Source organism: Corvus hawaiiensis, chromosome 6, assembly GCF_020740725.1.
Source record: "Corvus hawaiiensis isolate bCorHaw1 chromosome 6, bCorHaw1.pri.cur, whole genome shotgun sequence".
NCBI lineage: Eukaryota > Metazoa > Chordata > Aves > Passeriformes > Corvidae > Corvus > Corvus hawaiiensis.
In genome coordinates this window covers 13,912,776-13,927,721 of record NC_063218.1, presented here as the reverse complement: position 1 = coordinate 13,927,721, position 14,946 = coordinate 13,912,776, and the positions used below count along the sequence as shown (strand labels likewise).

Sequence of the window (14,946 nt, the reverse complement as noted above, 5' to 3'; positions counted from 1 at the left end):
GTGGAGAAATAAGGTCAAAACATATATTGGCATCCTGATGGCTTGAGTTGGTCACTGCCAGCTCCTGATCAGCAGCCAACTTTTCAATTAAGAGGTGAGAGTGATCTGTGCTGGTTTTGCTATTTATCTCATCTCTGAGGAGCGACACATTTTGCCTTTCTGAAAACAGCTCTGAAGACTCTGCAGTTCAAGTTAATTTTGATCACTGGCTGATCTCCACCTCATATCTGAAAAGTTCACTGGGGTTCTCAGCACCATCCAAATGCTTGGAGGTAAGAGTATGAAACACAGAAAATTATCAGAGGAGTAATGATGATAATATCAGAAGAAGATAGACTTGTGAGGCAGCTAAGATATTATAATCCAAAAAATTGTTATGGGTAATTTTCTTCTCATAACCTGAGGACACAAACTTTATTACTCTTTAAAGTCCAATATTGCACCAATTAAATTCCAGCTTAAGAACTAAGGTTTCCAGTCCACTTTTCATTTCAAAATGTGTCTCCTATTTTTGTTCTCAGAAGTCCCATAAGAACAACTTTTTATTCTTTCTTTTTTTATCTTCATATTTTCTATAATTAAAAAGCATGAAGGAATATTATGTTACAGAAATTTTGCCAATGTGCTTTTGGTTTTGCAAAAGCACATACTTAAAATCATGCTATTTTCTCACACAAGAAATAATATATTTTGAAAAAGAAAGGAAACAAACTTCAAGCCATTTTCTTTTTCTCTTGCTGCATTTAACTTTTCTACCTCACAGCTCAGATTGCTTTTTTTAATCAAAGCAGTAATGGAAGAACAGTCCTTACACTCAAATGCAATCACATTTAATCATATTTAATATCCTTATTTCTCAGGTGATCAGACTTTAAAAATTTGATTGCTTTAGTTTGATTTAAAACTTAAGGTAGGTCAAACCCAATAAAAAAGGTGTATTTTTGTTAGTGTGTTCCAGTTGTGTGGTTTCTTAACATGCTTGAGCTTTTGGCTGTTGTATTTCTGGAAAAAAGAATTCTGAGCACCCTCTCAGTGGAAATGGGCAGAGAATAAAATGATACAATTTTAACCAAATATGATACATTTTTTGGTAAAAAAAAAAAAAATTATTTGATGAAACACTGATCTTTGTCCTACAAAAGAAAGACTTCAATTCAGTCTGAATATATTTAGTTATCCTCTTCTGTTGTCTGCAAACTTGTTTCACAAATAGGTTCAGTGGAATGGGTTTCTGAGTTGTTTTACTCCATAATAAATCCAAAACAACTCCAGATGACATTGAAATCTCTCATCTCTGTCTGCAGTCTTCATTTTCAGTCTGTAAACAAAAGACTGTAGCTGAGGTCGTGACTCCTATCAGCTTTTTTTGTCTACAATAAGCCATTGCCTTTGTTGCAATTGCCCTGTAAGTTCCAGACCATAACCTAACACACAAGCTGCTTGCTTCCTACTTGTATTAATGTGAAGGTAAACTGTGTACTGAGCATGTCAGACTTTCTTTTCATGAACTGTACCTGGTTTCCTTTAATCTCAAACTGGATTCTGCACTTCATATGGGAGCACACTAGCTGAACGTTCCTGTTATGAGCACCAATCATGATGCTGAAACATGCCCAAAGGCTATATGCTTTAAGAGCAAAACTTTAGGGACCCATTTGTCCTGTAAACAAACACTCCCTTGAAATCTTCTGAGTGCTTATGGTACGTCAGTCTTACTTCCATGAGAATGAATAGAACAATTATGCTTTCATATAGACTGAGACTGCAGAATATGGTAAAACTTGATCCTCCCAGTCCAGCAGCATACATAAAATTTGCTAAGCCACAGAAGTGAACGAAACTAATGAAATGTTCCATTCCTTGTTAATTTGATGCATGTGTTCTGGGTGGGTGAGAAGGAACAGAGCAGGAAAGGGCAGGCTTGTGCCAAAGTTCAGGGTCAAGTCACTATAGAGTTTTAGCACAATCTTGGAGATTGATCTTAGGATTCCTGGAGCTGTTAGACTATGATGATTTGACAGGCATATGTAAACTATAGGAAAGTTCCTTCTGAGATATATTGTTACAGCAATGAGAGGTAATCAGAAAGTATGCATGTTGTCTGTGTTGATGTAGTGGATCAGTCTTATATGGAAAGACTATTATTTCATTAACTTACCATCAAGCTGAATTTATAAAAGGATGGACACTGCTTGAGAGTCTGGTATGCCTCAGACTAAAGCTTTGTAGCTTCAAGGTCACATTAACATAGTTTTATTGTTACTTTTTTCAGTGCAGACCTGTTATCTGAAGAGCAGATACTACCTTCTGTGAAATTCATTATATGTGCTAAATTAAAAAAAAAAAAAAAACCTAAAAAGAGAGATTGCAGCTCCCACTTGGCAAGGAATACCATCCATATAACCTATTCCTGGTTGCTGCTGGTGCATCTGTACCTAGCTTTGCCACAGGACCTGTGAGATAAATTTGAAATTGTAAAGTGCCCGGCAGGGGAGTGCGTTTGTGAGCTTGCAGTGTGGCTTTTCTGTACTGACTTTCGTTATGTCCCCTCTGTTCACAGCTTGTCCATTTGTGGGGCATTAAGAACAATGTAATTTTTTAAAAAAAATACATGTACACAATGTTCCAGCTGGCTAGCAGTACTCTGCCTTACATTGTTCAGTCTGATGTTTCACTCTGTGTTCGAGCTCATTTTAATAGCCAAAAATATTGTGTGAGACTGCTGCATAGATACAAGATACTTCTCAAGAGGTAGGTGAGTTTTGAAGGTAGTGTGAAATGATTCTATCATAGCTTGCAATGTACTCTGGGAGGGGAGGCATTGCATTGATATAAGATGATGATTTAAGTTTTGGCAGACATTGAATAACAGTTACCATGCATTTTGCCTCCAAATTCTCCTAATTCAACTTAATAGGCAAATCATGTTTTCTCTCTGCTTTCCTGATCATCCTCCATTAACCTGCAGTCTTTGATAAATATGCATTGCCTCATAATGTTGCATAAACATTTTTTAGAAGGCAAATAGAGAGTAAACAAAACCCAAGGTAAAATGATATTAAAGACCTTGATGGCTTATTAATCATTTATACAAAACTTATTAATCAAATGGATACTTTAAAACAAAATGCTTTCTTCCAAAATCAGAGAATAGAGGCAATGCTGGACTTTTCTCTATTATGAGGTGAAGGCTGGCAGGAGGCAGTTCTCCATCACCTGTAACTCAGTTTTGAAAGTTCAGGCTCCAGGAACATCTCCATGCTAATTCACTGTCCCTGTCTGCAATCTGATCAAGGGCTTTGTGTGCTCCTGGTGAAAAAGCCACCATATACAAAAACCTGCCCATCTCCTCCATCAAAGTTTTCTTCCTATTTCCTTGGTCCTTCATTTACTGCTAAATTTTTCTATGTCTCTGTCAAATCTCTGGTGAATAAACTAAGTGGTACTTCTGCTTTGTGTGCCCAAGAACTAATTGATTTGAAAAACACAAAGAACCTTCCCTCCCCAAATCAGCTTTCTTCTGCTGGAGGTTTCAGCATCCTGAGTGAGAGCACAGCATTACAAATCACTGTTTCAGTACTCATGACAGTTGAATGCTGGGTTAGAACATGGAAATGGAACATGGAGGCTGTGGAGAAACCTCTGACAGCAGGACTACTTATGATGGAGAGGAAGACTTCTATCCCAGCTGAATGGAATTCTTTGGAGAAAGCAGGAAACTGGCAGCCAGAAATGTAAGGACAATAAAACTGGTAGACCTCCTGAAAAGGTAAATTGACTGCTATTTATAAAATTATGCTTGATGGGCTGGTTAAATTGAACTTCCACGGAGAGAAGCTGTGGTTCAGTATCACTGTGCAGCTGGGCCACAACGGCAGAGGAGTTGGGTCCCTAAAGACACGGAATCACAGTGTAACTCTCAGCTCCTATATCACAGCTGTAGTAAGTAGTTGCTCTTACTCAAGTAATTATACATTAATTTATACATTAATTAATACATTCTGATTTTTAAAGTAAATTCTTTACACAGTACTTCTTAAAGAAGTATGCTTAAATTTATGTGGGAAATTCTGGGTAATTTGAAATCAATAGTAAACTTACGCTGACTTTGTAAGGGCCAAGATTTTACCTGTAATTTAAACAAGGGAGATCATATTTTGGCATGTGTTAAACTTGTCATGTTGAAGCATAATGTCTTCCTAAGTGTTTAACTTGCCTGGCTGAACATGAGTTAAAGGATACAGAGCCTGGTCCACATTTAAACGTGTTAGCTGGACCATGCTAAAATTCACTCTTTAATTCCTAGTCTAGACAAAATCATACTCTACAGGAGAAGGAAGAAACTGTCTACAATCTGGGTGATTAATGGGCTGAAAGCAGATGTGATATATAAAAGAGTTTGTAAGCCTTCTTTACTACCTGGAGGTAAAGTTTGGCTGTCACAGGCAAGAGAAAAGGGATAAATTTCAAAGAAGGCTGAAACTGCAGCCAAAATGCATTAAGTGATTACACGGCCAGGACTTACTTTGATCACACCTCAAAAGTAAAACAAACACAAGCATGAAGAAGAAAGGTTCTTTTCCCCCAAAATAGCTCAAAAGGATGAATTCATTAAAGAAAAACAAGTACTCTAGGGCAACAGTACCAAACATGACGTGGTGTTTTAAATCCCTCAGCCCCACAGTAAGGGTGAATGTGGCTCCACTCAAGGCACTGGCCTAACCCTGCAGTTTCCCTGGATTGCCAGGGAGAGATGGGGGTGGCTGTGAGCCTTTGCATATCTGTGAGCTCCTGGGAAGGGAGCACTGTCTCGCTAGTGCACTCTGTGTAGGTTGGCATTCATGTAACCTGATACAGAAGTCATCAAACAGTTGGAAATCAGTGCCAATGGAAAAAAAAAAACAAACAAGGTACCAAGAAAGAAAATTAAATAATACCAACTTACATGGACAAACATCTGTGAGTCACAGAGTTGCAGAATCCGGTGTCATCATTTCTATTTGTAAGACAGAAAATTAGAGAAGGGAGATGTGAAATAGTTTATTCAGGTCATCCAGAGAGTGAAAGGTAAAAATCTCTGTTTCAATCTGTTGCTGTCTTATAAACATCTGCTAGAGAAGAAAGAGGGAAAGTATATTTGTATATATTCTGGTTTGGAATATTCTGCTCTCAAAGGAGCAGGCAGCGTAATGAACAAAGTATATTCTCTCCTTGTGGTTGGAGTTTAGTCAAGATAATTTTGAAATTTAGGGAGGAAAAGTAGCTTGTCTGCTTGTTTAAGTAGTTTAATACCTTAGACTGAATAATGACCTGTCTGAAAAAAAAATCAGATTTTAACATCTCTTCAGTTTTACAGTCTTGCTCTGTATGTTTTGTTATGGGAAGCAGTCAGGCTCCATGGGTATATATAGTTTATAGCAGATATTTCTGTTCAAGACCACATCTGATAGTATTTGGCACTTTACACTTTCCAACCTTTGCTGATTTTAAGTAATTATAACTGTGTGACATGCAAAAGACTAAAATCCCATTTCCCTGCCCTATTTTTCCTGAGTATGTAAGAAAAATTCCATGTAAAAGAAAAAAAGAAAGACAGCATCACTGTGTTGTCTGATAGCTTGCATTCATGAGACTGAGCAGATGAATTTGCAGAGTCCTGTGTCTTATGTAGTTTTACCCATCTGTAGACTGAAGAAAATTCTACCAAGAGACAAAGTGGATCTCCAGATTTTCTCTTTCTTTTCTGTGGAGTCTCTATATTATTTTATACACCACATACAGTCTCAGACCATCAATTTGCCCATGTTCAGAAGTTGGGTGACATATTGGCTCTTTCTAAAAATATTTGAGAGTTAAGGCTGCAAAGTTTGTTTTAAAACGCCCAGTATTACTTAGGGCTGATTTGTAATTTATAGTAGATATCCTCATGTGTTTTGGGGTGGGGTGGGTGTCAGAAATCCTCTAAAATCTTAGAGAGAAAACATATAAACAAGTTCAGCTTATGCAAATGATTTCTTGTAAAGTTAGGCTGGCTAAGATTGTTGTTTATTTTTAATCTTGTTAGCAAAAGCTCTCACAAAATAAAAATATACAAGCAACAAATAATTTCCATCTGGATATTGAACTGTCCACACACTAGCAGCTTTTTTTCTGGCATATTAGGACCGGGAAAACTTCTCTGGTACAGGCTAGGTCTAAAACCACACTTTAAATAATTCCAGCAGCTGTAAGTATATCTAATTTGAAAAGTATTGTTCTGATAATATGTCAATAAATAAACATAAATCAAACTGAACCTGGAAAAAACCCACTTTCCTCTTTTTTATTTTTTTACTTAAAAGAAAAATTCTGACATCAGAAGTAACAATAAAGAATGGTTTCAATAAGAAACACAAGCATTACTTTTTAAAAAAAAATATTTTTATGTTTCAATTTTAATTTTACACATTTTGTTTTTAAAAAGGAAAAACACCATATAATTACTGTCACACTTTTTCTAGCACCTCCTTCAACTTTTATGGTAATAAGTAATGACAGCCTCAGCTCCTCTCTCAAGGGGAAGAGTGAAGTCTTCATTTACTTCTAGTGCAATAGATTAAACTGTAGAATCCATTTTAGTCAGGGAAGAGTGGATGTTGGTGAAGTTATGAGCTTACTGCACCTTTTAAAATGAAATATTTAAACAAGTGGAACCTTACGTGGTTGATGCATTAAACTGACATAGGATGTAAATCAAACAACACCTAAATGTCCTTTAACAAAGTCAATTATATTATATAAGTGTAGCAGAGATGGAACTCCTTTATCCTGTGCATCTGTCAGTTTCTCCTCCTAAGATAAAAATGTTTCCACAGATGCAGAATATAATTTATAACCTCTCAGTATTGTGCCATAAACTTAAATGAAATTAAACAAAAATGTATTCTTTATTAATGTTATTGAAAAATGGTGTTCCCTAATCAAAACATCTACTGGAAACATCTACTCAGTTCCTGAAATCATCTCTATTAGATTATGTAGATACCATCTAAGAAAATACTTCTAAACTTGATCTGTCAAGACTTCAAAGAGTCTATAAGCAAATACTTAGATTTGCATTAGATTTTTGACTTTGAAATCCATTATTGTAAGTTCCTTGCTGACTTTGATGTGCTGCCTTTACACCTCCTCTCTGAGAAAGGAAGTGTAAAGGCAGCACATTAGTTTATAGATGTTCACAGACTGTTTTTCGGATAAGGCCATTTAAATCTCTTTTGAAGGTCAATCCCAGCTCTTATCATTCAAGAAGTAATAATAACAGAGAGAGTCTGCCTAGACTAAGGACTGCTTTAAAACACAAAATAGCAGGGGTGGAATGAACTTACTTAACTCTTGACCTAGCACAATATCAGCATTCTAGTGTTTTGCTGTGACAATGCCCTGCTAAGGCATAGTGTGAAATTTCAATATAGGTGTATGGAATTAAATGATTAAGGAGAACAAGAGGTTGCAGGTGTTTACAGCTGGCTTATTTTTTACTTTCATTTATTTTATTTCTTTGTGGTTGTTTGTTGCAATTAAAAATGTATTGAGGAACCCTTAAAAATACTGTTTGAAACACACAGTGAGACACCCCATGTTCAAACACAGGACAAGAGTTTTCATTATGCACATGCCAATGCTTTCAAACCTGGCTGGCTAAATTTAGGCTCTGAAAACAATCTGGAAGTAACTTCCTTGCCTTTCCTGGGCCTGATTTTTCTCTTCACTAGACCACTCTACTTACCATGGAACTAGGCCTGTTTTGGATCTTTTGTGCCCTACTCGTATGGATGTCACTTTTCTGTAAGTCATGAGACAAATTTTGAACCATTTTGGAATATTATTGTTTTGCTTCTTTTCATTGTTTTCCTTGATCAGTAAAAATGAGAAAGATTTCTTTTTCCTCTTTTAAGAAACATTCTGCATGCAAAGCCTCTTTCTAGTCACTTTGGTCTAGCTCCATTTTGATTTCAGTGATGATTTCTCACTACGTACCGGTCTTATAAGGACAAAAGATTTTGGAAGCTGTTGCCTCCAAACAAGGGACCTCATTGTCAGAGGATGGAGCCTTACTTTTGAATGCAAAGTTTGGCAAAGAAAGCATTAAAAAACACAGACAAGCCTAAAATTATTAAACACAGTATTGAAAAATATTTAGCAGCTTTTTTTCCTTCTTTTGTAGGTTTTCGGTGAAGTGTGGTAGCAATCATGGTGTTAGATGTTCTGCTAGTTGAGTGCTGACAACACTAACTTTGCAATAACTAGATTATTTTCTTGTGATTTATGAGTAGAATGAGTTAGTTTTGAAACTGATCTTGTCCAGATGCAGTTTTGTGTGATTTCAACAGCATTTTCTGTACTGCTAATGAACTAGTAGAGGTGCTTCAAAATGTCAATGCAGTGCAGTCATTTTGAAGCAGCTTTGTCTCTGCTATTCTAATGAGACAGAAGAGTTGTGCTCTGAACAAAACAGTGCTGCCATAATACCATCCAATAGGTTACAGAAGTGACCAATATTGAAGAAATCTGAAGGAGAATATGCAAATCTGCAGGGGTTCAAATCACCCCTGTAAAATCGATTCCAGAAATTTTGTGCTGTCATGTTTGCAGTTGTATTTTATATGCCATGACCTCTTCTGTATTAGCTTTCCTGTGATCAGGAAAATACAGCAGCTCTAGGTTTTTTGAGAAAGTAACTTTAGAATGAGCTGTTTTACTTGCAAAGGGATTTTCTTACCCAAATTATTTGTAAAATATACAAAGGTCTATAATAAAACTAGTCATTTTAAAGCTTATATTTAAATGATGGATAACAGTGAGAAAAGTCAGATATGTCGTTCCTCAACCCACTTAAATGCAAACAGTACCTAAAATGCTGTTTCAGCATATTATGTCTGTGCTACAATCCCTTATGTGTTTTCTGACTTAAGCAGTTTCAGACCCCAGCTTTGCTTCTGTTGATTTTAGGTGCTTATCAAGTCCACATTTAGAATGATTCTTGTACTTCTCCCCAGGTCAGCAGAGGCATGGAAGATTTGTTACCCACTTTTCTTTAGATGAGAAATAATGCATAGAGATGAAAGGAGTGAGTGTTTCACAGATGCTGTGTCAGAGCAAGAGCTTGGGATCACCATTCCAAAGGTCTAGGTGAGTTTGAACAATTGCAGTAGCCTTTCTTTCTGGATCTAGAGCTTACTTCATGGCTATTGCAGCAGGAGAAGGGAAATTCACGTTTGAGCCACTCTTCAGCATGTAGTTGTAAGGACTGTCGGACAACTTAGCACCAGTTACGGATTGCGTTGAAAGAGGTAATGCTCTGGTGATTTTTTTGTCAGTACAATAAGTGTATGGCTCTGACTGCTGTAACTTCACAGGCAGGTTGGAGCATTTGTGCCACAATCTGTACTGTGGAAGGCTGGAGGAAAGCAACAGCTTGTGGGTAGAAAGGCTACTAAGCCCTCTGCACACCAGGAAACAGTTTTTTTCAGCTGAACTTTTCATTCTGGCCTAGAAATAAAAGCAATCCTAATGTAGGTCATGAGGAAAAGAAGTAGTTTAGGCCTCTTACCCTAAGCTTGCATGCTGTAGTAGGGATCATTCGCGTCACTGATGTCAAACACTAGATTTAGATAGTTAAAACTTTAACTCCTGTAGCAGTGATGAGGAATATCCAGGATCTACTTAGATAAATGTAAGCTTATATTCCTTAAATGCAAATAAAAAGCAGTATGCCTCCCTCAAATTCTTAAGACACTGGCTGAATCTGACTCAGGAACTTTAGTGTACATATATAGAGGATCAAAATAAAACTTCTTTTACAAATAATTTTCTAAAGATTCATAATTTTAAGACTCCAGCGTTACTTCTTTAAAACCTTATCACGTATCATATTCTTTCTCTTCTTCGTTAAAAAACCCCAAAACCCAAACCTTATCCTTCCCCCAGTAAACCCCAAAACTTCCCAGCGGGATCATTGCATAGGATCTCAAATTCCACTTGTCTGTGATGTAGTTCTGCTTGAGGTCCAGTTTTCCTCTTTTCCTGCTGACCCAACAACAGCAGTGTATTTTTTCTCTGCCTGAAGATCACTGGAGAAGTGCCAGTCATAATCTTCTCCTTATTGATTCTGGTCAGCAGCTATTGACAGCTTTAAAAAGATTATGTTTTAATTGGGGATCAGATAGATGGTATTTTAAGGTATTTAATTTCACTTTGCAACTCACTATAGATTATCTGAGTGGTTCCACAACTCAAGGAGGATAAAGATGAATGTGTTGTCCTTTTCTTTAGGTGACCCTGAGTGCAAATGTAGCTCAGGCTAAAGTGACTGAAAATCTTTTTCTATCACTGGGCTGAAAAGGTTGAATGTGAATTCATTAGTATTATCTTTGTTTAAGGCACAATATCTATATCTCGCCAAGCTCCCATCTTCAGTGGTCACACTTGTTCTCATGTGGTTTAAGAGAGAAATAGACTTGTGAGGTAAAAAAAGAAAAATCAAGACAAAGAGTAAGAATTTGTCTTCTCTTAAAACTTGCATGCTCACAACTCTACAAAATGGGTTTGCAGAAGTACCATAAAAAAGATTGTACAGCAGTCCCTAATTTGATGGTGAGTTCATCTTGCAAAGGAAGATCAAGGCAGTGCTGGAAAAACAGCTTCCTAGAACTATCATCTGTATTTTCAAAGAAATGAAGATACTCTTACAATGAAAAGCAAGTCAAGAGACAAACAATCAAAAATAAACACCAAAATCTGAGACTTACAAACCCCTGTGTAGCTCAACCTGAACAGCCAAAGTCTGATCATTCCAACTGCAGACTCAAAATTGTCTAGTGGACTGTTGGAAGGTGCCTTCAAGAAATCTAGATCCATCTCACCAGGAGATGCTTGATAACACATACTGATGAAGTTCAGAACTTAGTGTCCCATGCATGCCAGATGCACCAAAGATTATAATTTCATATATACTGGGCTGTAAATAGGACAATTTTTTCCCCCAGACTATTTGTCTATCTAGGCTTGATTTGAGGACTCTGAACAGGGGATCAGATTTTCCAACATCCAGCTAAGCATTACAGAGAAATTCATCATGTTGCATGGGACAGAACTGATGTGTCTCAAAGATATTCCCTTCACTACACAATGATACCTCACACATTATCAATGATTTATGTGAAGTATTCTATCTATGGGTATTGGGTTTGCAAGGCCAGGTTTTGGTAGCTCCCTACTGCCTTTTCAGAGCCTTAATACCACATCATCAGGAATGTATTCCTCCTCACGCAGTTCCTAGGACTGGGAAACACAGTTATTCCTATAGCAAAACTGGAGGCACGGAGCAAAGGCTGAGAGGCAATGTGTCCAAGGTTGTAGTGGAAATCAGCAGGAAAACAAGGAGCTGAAAGTCAGGGTTGCATCCTGACATGAACATAATTTATTTTCCTCAGTGGAAATCTAATTAAATAGTAAATGTAAGGGAAATCAGAATGAGGATGTCTTTTGTGGACTTCGCAGAAGTGATGAACCTTTAGAGGAAGTTAAAAATAAGGCATGCTTTACTCTGAGTTCAAGATTTTCTAGTGTTGGCAGAGTACTAGGTCTTGTTTTCCATGTTGTCTTGAGGAGCTAGTTGAAGCATCATGACTTTAGGAGCCTTACAGAACTATGGAGAAAATAGTTTCAGTCCTGTGGCCTCCTGAATAACTCCTGTTTTATTCCACTTTTTGGTGTACAAAATTTCCCTCTCCTTGCTGGAACATTAATCAGTTATCCTTCAGAAACTCTGTAGGCTCTCAGAACAGAAACAGAATATGTTATTTTGGCCAATGATGGAAGAGATAAGCCTGGAGGAACCGAATAAAATATGAAGTAAGATGGATCATTGGGAACTGACCAAGGGAGCTGATCAGAACAGTGAGCTGAAGTGAGAGAGGGTGCAGGCCATGTCTTTGGTAGCAGTGCTCAGATGGCCTACAGGAGGGTGACACAGATATCAGACAAGTAAAGGGAGAAAGGAGGTTGTTGTAATCAAAGGGAGAGATGAATGCACTGCAGAACTTAAACTACCCACTAAGGACAGCCTTTCAGAAATACCAAGAAATCCTGTGTGATGTCCCTGCTTTTGTACAGAGGGTCTAATTGAAATAACCTCCAAGCCCATGTTTAGAAGACAGTATTAATTGGCTCTGCCAAGCTTAAATGTTGAGCAGCAATTTATATTTCATGCACTAACTCTCATATGGGCCAGAACCAAAGAAAAGAGGCTTTCCTGTGGCTAGCAATGAAGACAGTACTTTTTCTCCTTACATCAGATATTACATATCCCAGAACTATTTCCTTGCATTTGAAAAGGCTTTATTTGTGGCTGAGGTCAGACTGACAGACTCCAGGGAAACAGCATCAAACTGTCCCCATAAATTTTATCCTCAGAAAGTGGGTGACTCCGTTCCAGGATGGTTTGGCTTATGATTTTATTGTTGTAAATCCATAAGAACATTATATATATCATAATCAAGTAATTGAGTTATAGTTATTGCCCATGATTTCTGTTCTCACAAAATGGCTCTAATGAGAACTAACTTTGCTCCTTCCTGAGCCACTTCTTTTACCTGAGCTGAATTAAGGACATTCCTTTTCATCTCCACGTGGAAGTCAACCTCTTGGTCTTTCCCAGCCTCAGGCTCAGCCTGGGTTATATTAATTTGCTTTTAGTGGTCAGCAAGCTCAAGGAAAATCTATGCTCAGCTACTCCCTGCTGTTTAATGGGCTGATTCAACATCAGAGAGGGAGAGGTCTCATACATTTTCCTCAATTTTATCCTTCTTGCTCCTGATTCATTCATTCAGCTACGCTAGTGATGGGAGCCGTGGGACTCCACATATATAGATGCAATCCCAGCAGACACTGATATTTGAAGCACTGTGTTCTATAGACCTGCTTTGAGCAAGGTTAGTCAACTCAGTGCTTAAAAAGCTGGCAGCCATCTGGAGACCAGCCTACGCCAGAGTTCAAAATTGTTTCCTTCACTGTTGGTAGCAACAATGGGGAGGGGGGTGGTGGGTTGAAAGCTTTCTTAGAAGCAGAATTGGAGAAGAGGAGAATTCACTGCAGGCTGAAGTCACGAGGTAACCCCAGATCCTAGAGGTTCATGGACACTGTGCTCTGTAGTACAACCTCTGCTTAGGGGCATCATTAAACTCCTCATAATTAGCAAGTCATTAGGTTTTGACTACACTTAAAGGTTAAAAGGAGAAACTTTGGTGATGGATATTTTGTGTTTTTCTTTCTCTTGTGTTATGTATTCTCTTTGTGCTAAGTGATTCTGGTGCCCATCTCTTACCCACAAGCTGAAATCAGCTCATATTGAAACTTTTTTGAAAACAACCCCAAAGTTTTGTCAGCTTTTCATAAATTGAAGCCACAGCCACATTAAAAAAATGGTGGGTAGGAAAAGTTTAACACCAGTGACTCTTTAATTTTTGATCAGAGCCTTGAAGATGTGCATTTGATAGCAAGCCAGAGAGATGTATTACAACACTGCAGTGCAAAACTACAAGATGTCTATCTAAGCCTTGATGAGATAATGTGGGGCATGTCATTTCCTGTAGTCAATATTTCCTGTAATGACTCCTCTAATATGATCGTGCTTGATTAAGTGTTGTTTAAGGACTTCTATCATGTTCATATTTCTGTCCACAGATAGTCAAGGCTGTCTTGCAGTATTTGGAACAAATCTCAAACAATACAATTCAGGCTCAAGACAGACAAAGTCTTTCATCTGTAGTATTCCCAAGAAATTAAGCTAAAATTCCTAGGACACTTTTTGTAACAGCTAAAGTTCTGTAGCACTATACCTATAAATCCAGAAATTATTTGCAACATATTTTACACTTTGGGGTTAGTATTCCCACATAGTGGGCTATGTAAAGCATGTGCAGAATTTTTAGTCTGCTTATGGCTTTTAAGCACTCCTTCAGAGTGTTGAATGTATTTCTATTCATTGCATGCTTATAGAACAAATTGAGGACTAAAAATGAAAATGAAATAATAATTAAAAAAAGAAAACAAAGGGAACACTACCATGCCATGTAGTGGAAGGATGGAGGGGAGGATTGTGAAAGGACAGTCTGTGTGACATCTGGCTTTCTAGGCCTGCCATGTGGACTGAGGGACAAATTACAATTTGTCTACAACCCTTTTGAACTGCCTTTCCTGATATAGTCTACAGACTCTCTGAAAACTTTGGCATTTGTGGAACCAGCTCTGTGTCCCTTCCACTTGGCAGCCTGTCACAGCCCAGAGGACATCTAAGGGCTACTGAGCATCAGAAGAATACTCTTAGATCCTAAGAATTCTTTGCTTCTGCAATAACTTGAGGGTGCCAGTGTTGCTTTGGATGGCTGTGTGAAAGCTTGACCCTGCCCTTGGTTACCAGCAGATCTTGGCAACAAAACATCCTGAGTGCTGTGCCTACAGCTTATCATATTAGAGAGAAAATATTCCTCTCAGACCCATGTGAAGGATCTGTATTTTTGTTCATCTTGCCTAGATCTGGGATTTTCACATGGAATTGTGTGAAGCTGCAATTAAAACCAGGAGCTAAACACTTGCCTTCCTTTTCAGCTTTTTACTCAGTAATAGAGAATTTTACCTGCAGATAGCAGCAAACTCCTATGCATGGTATCATAAAATCTTATCCATGGGGAAGTACCTATTTATTTTTTAATAAAATAAAAAAACCCAACAGTCTTTCACTACCTAATTGATGAATCATGACACATTTACTTTTTTAGCAGGTTTTTTTTAAGATCATATATCCCACAACCTGACACAGTGGCATGCAGTCACTGCAGTAGCTTCGTCTACTATTGTATGTACAGGTGAAAATAAGTAGGAGGAAAGGGTGTAAGTGCTATGATTCAG

At 37.7% G+C, this 14,946-nt stretch overlaps 1 long non-coding RNA gene across 1 annotated transcript; it reads left to right on the top strand.

Annotated features, from left to right (window-relative positions):
- Positions 1-19: 19 nt before the first annotated feature.
- On the top strand, positions 20-9,162 carry LOC125328162. Its single transcript, XR_007204568.1, has 3 exons — positions 20-272; positions 3,590-3,769; positions 9,036-9,162. It is a non-coding gene; the product is annotated as an uncharacterized LOC125328162 (long non-coding RNA).
- The last annotated feature ends 5,784 nt before the right edge of the window (positions 9,163-14,946 follow it).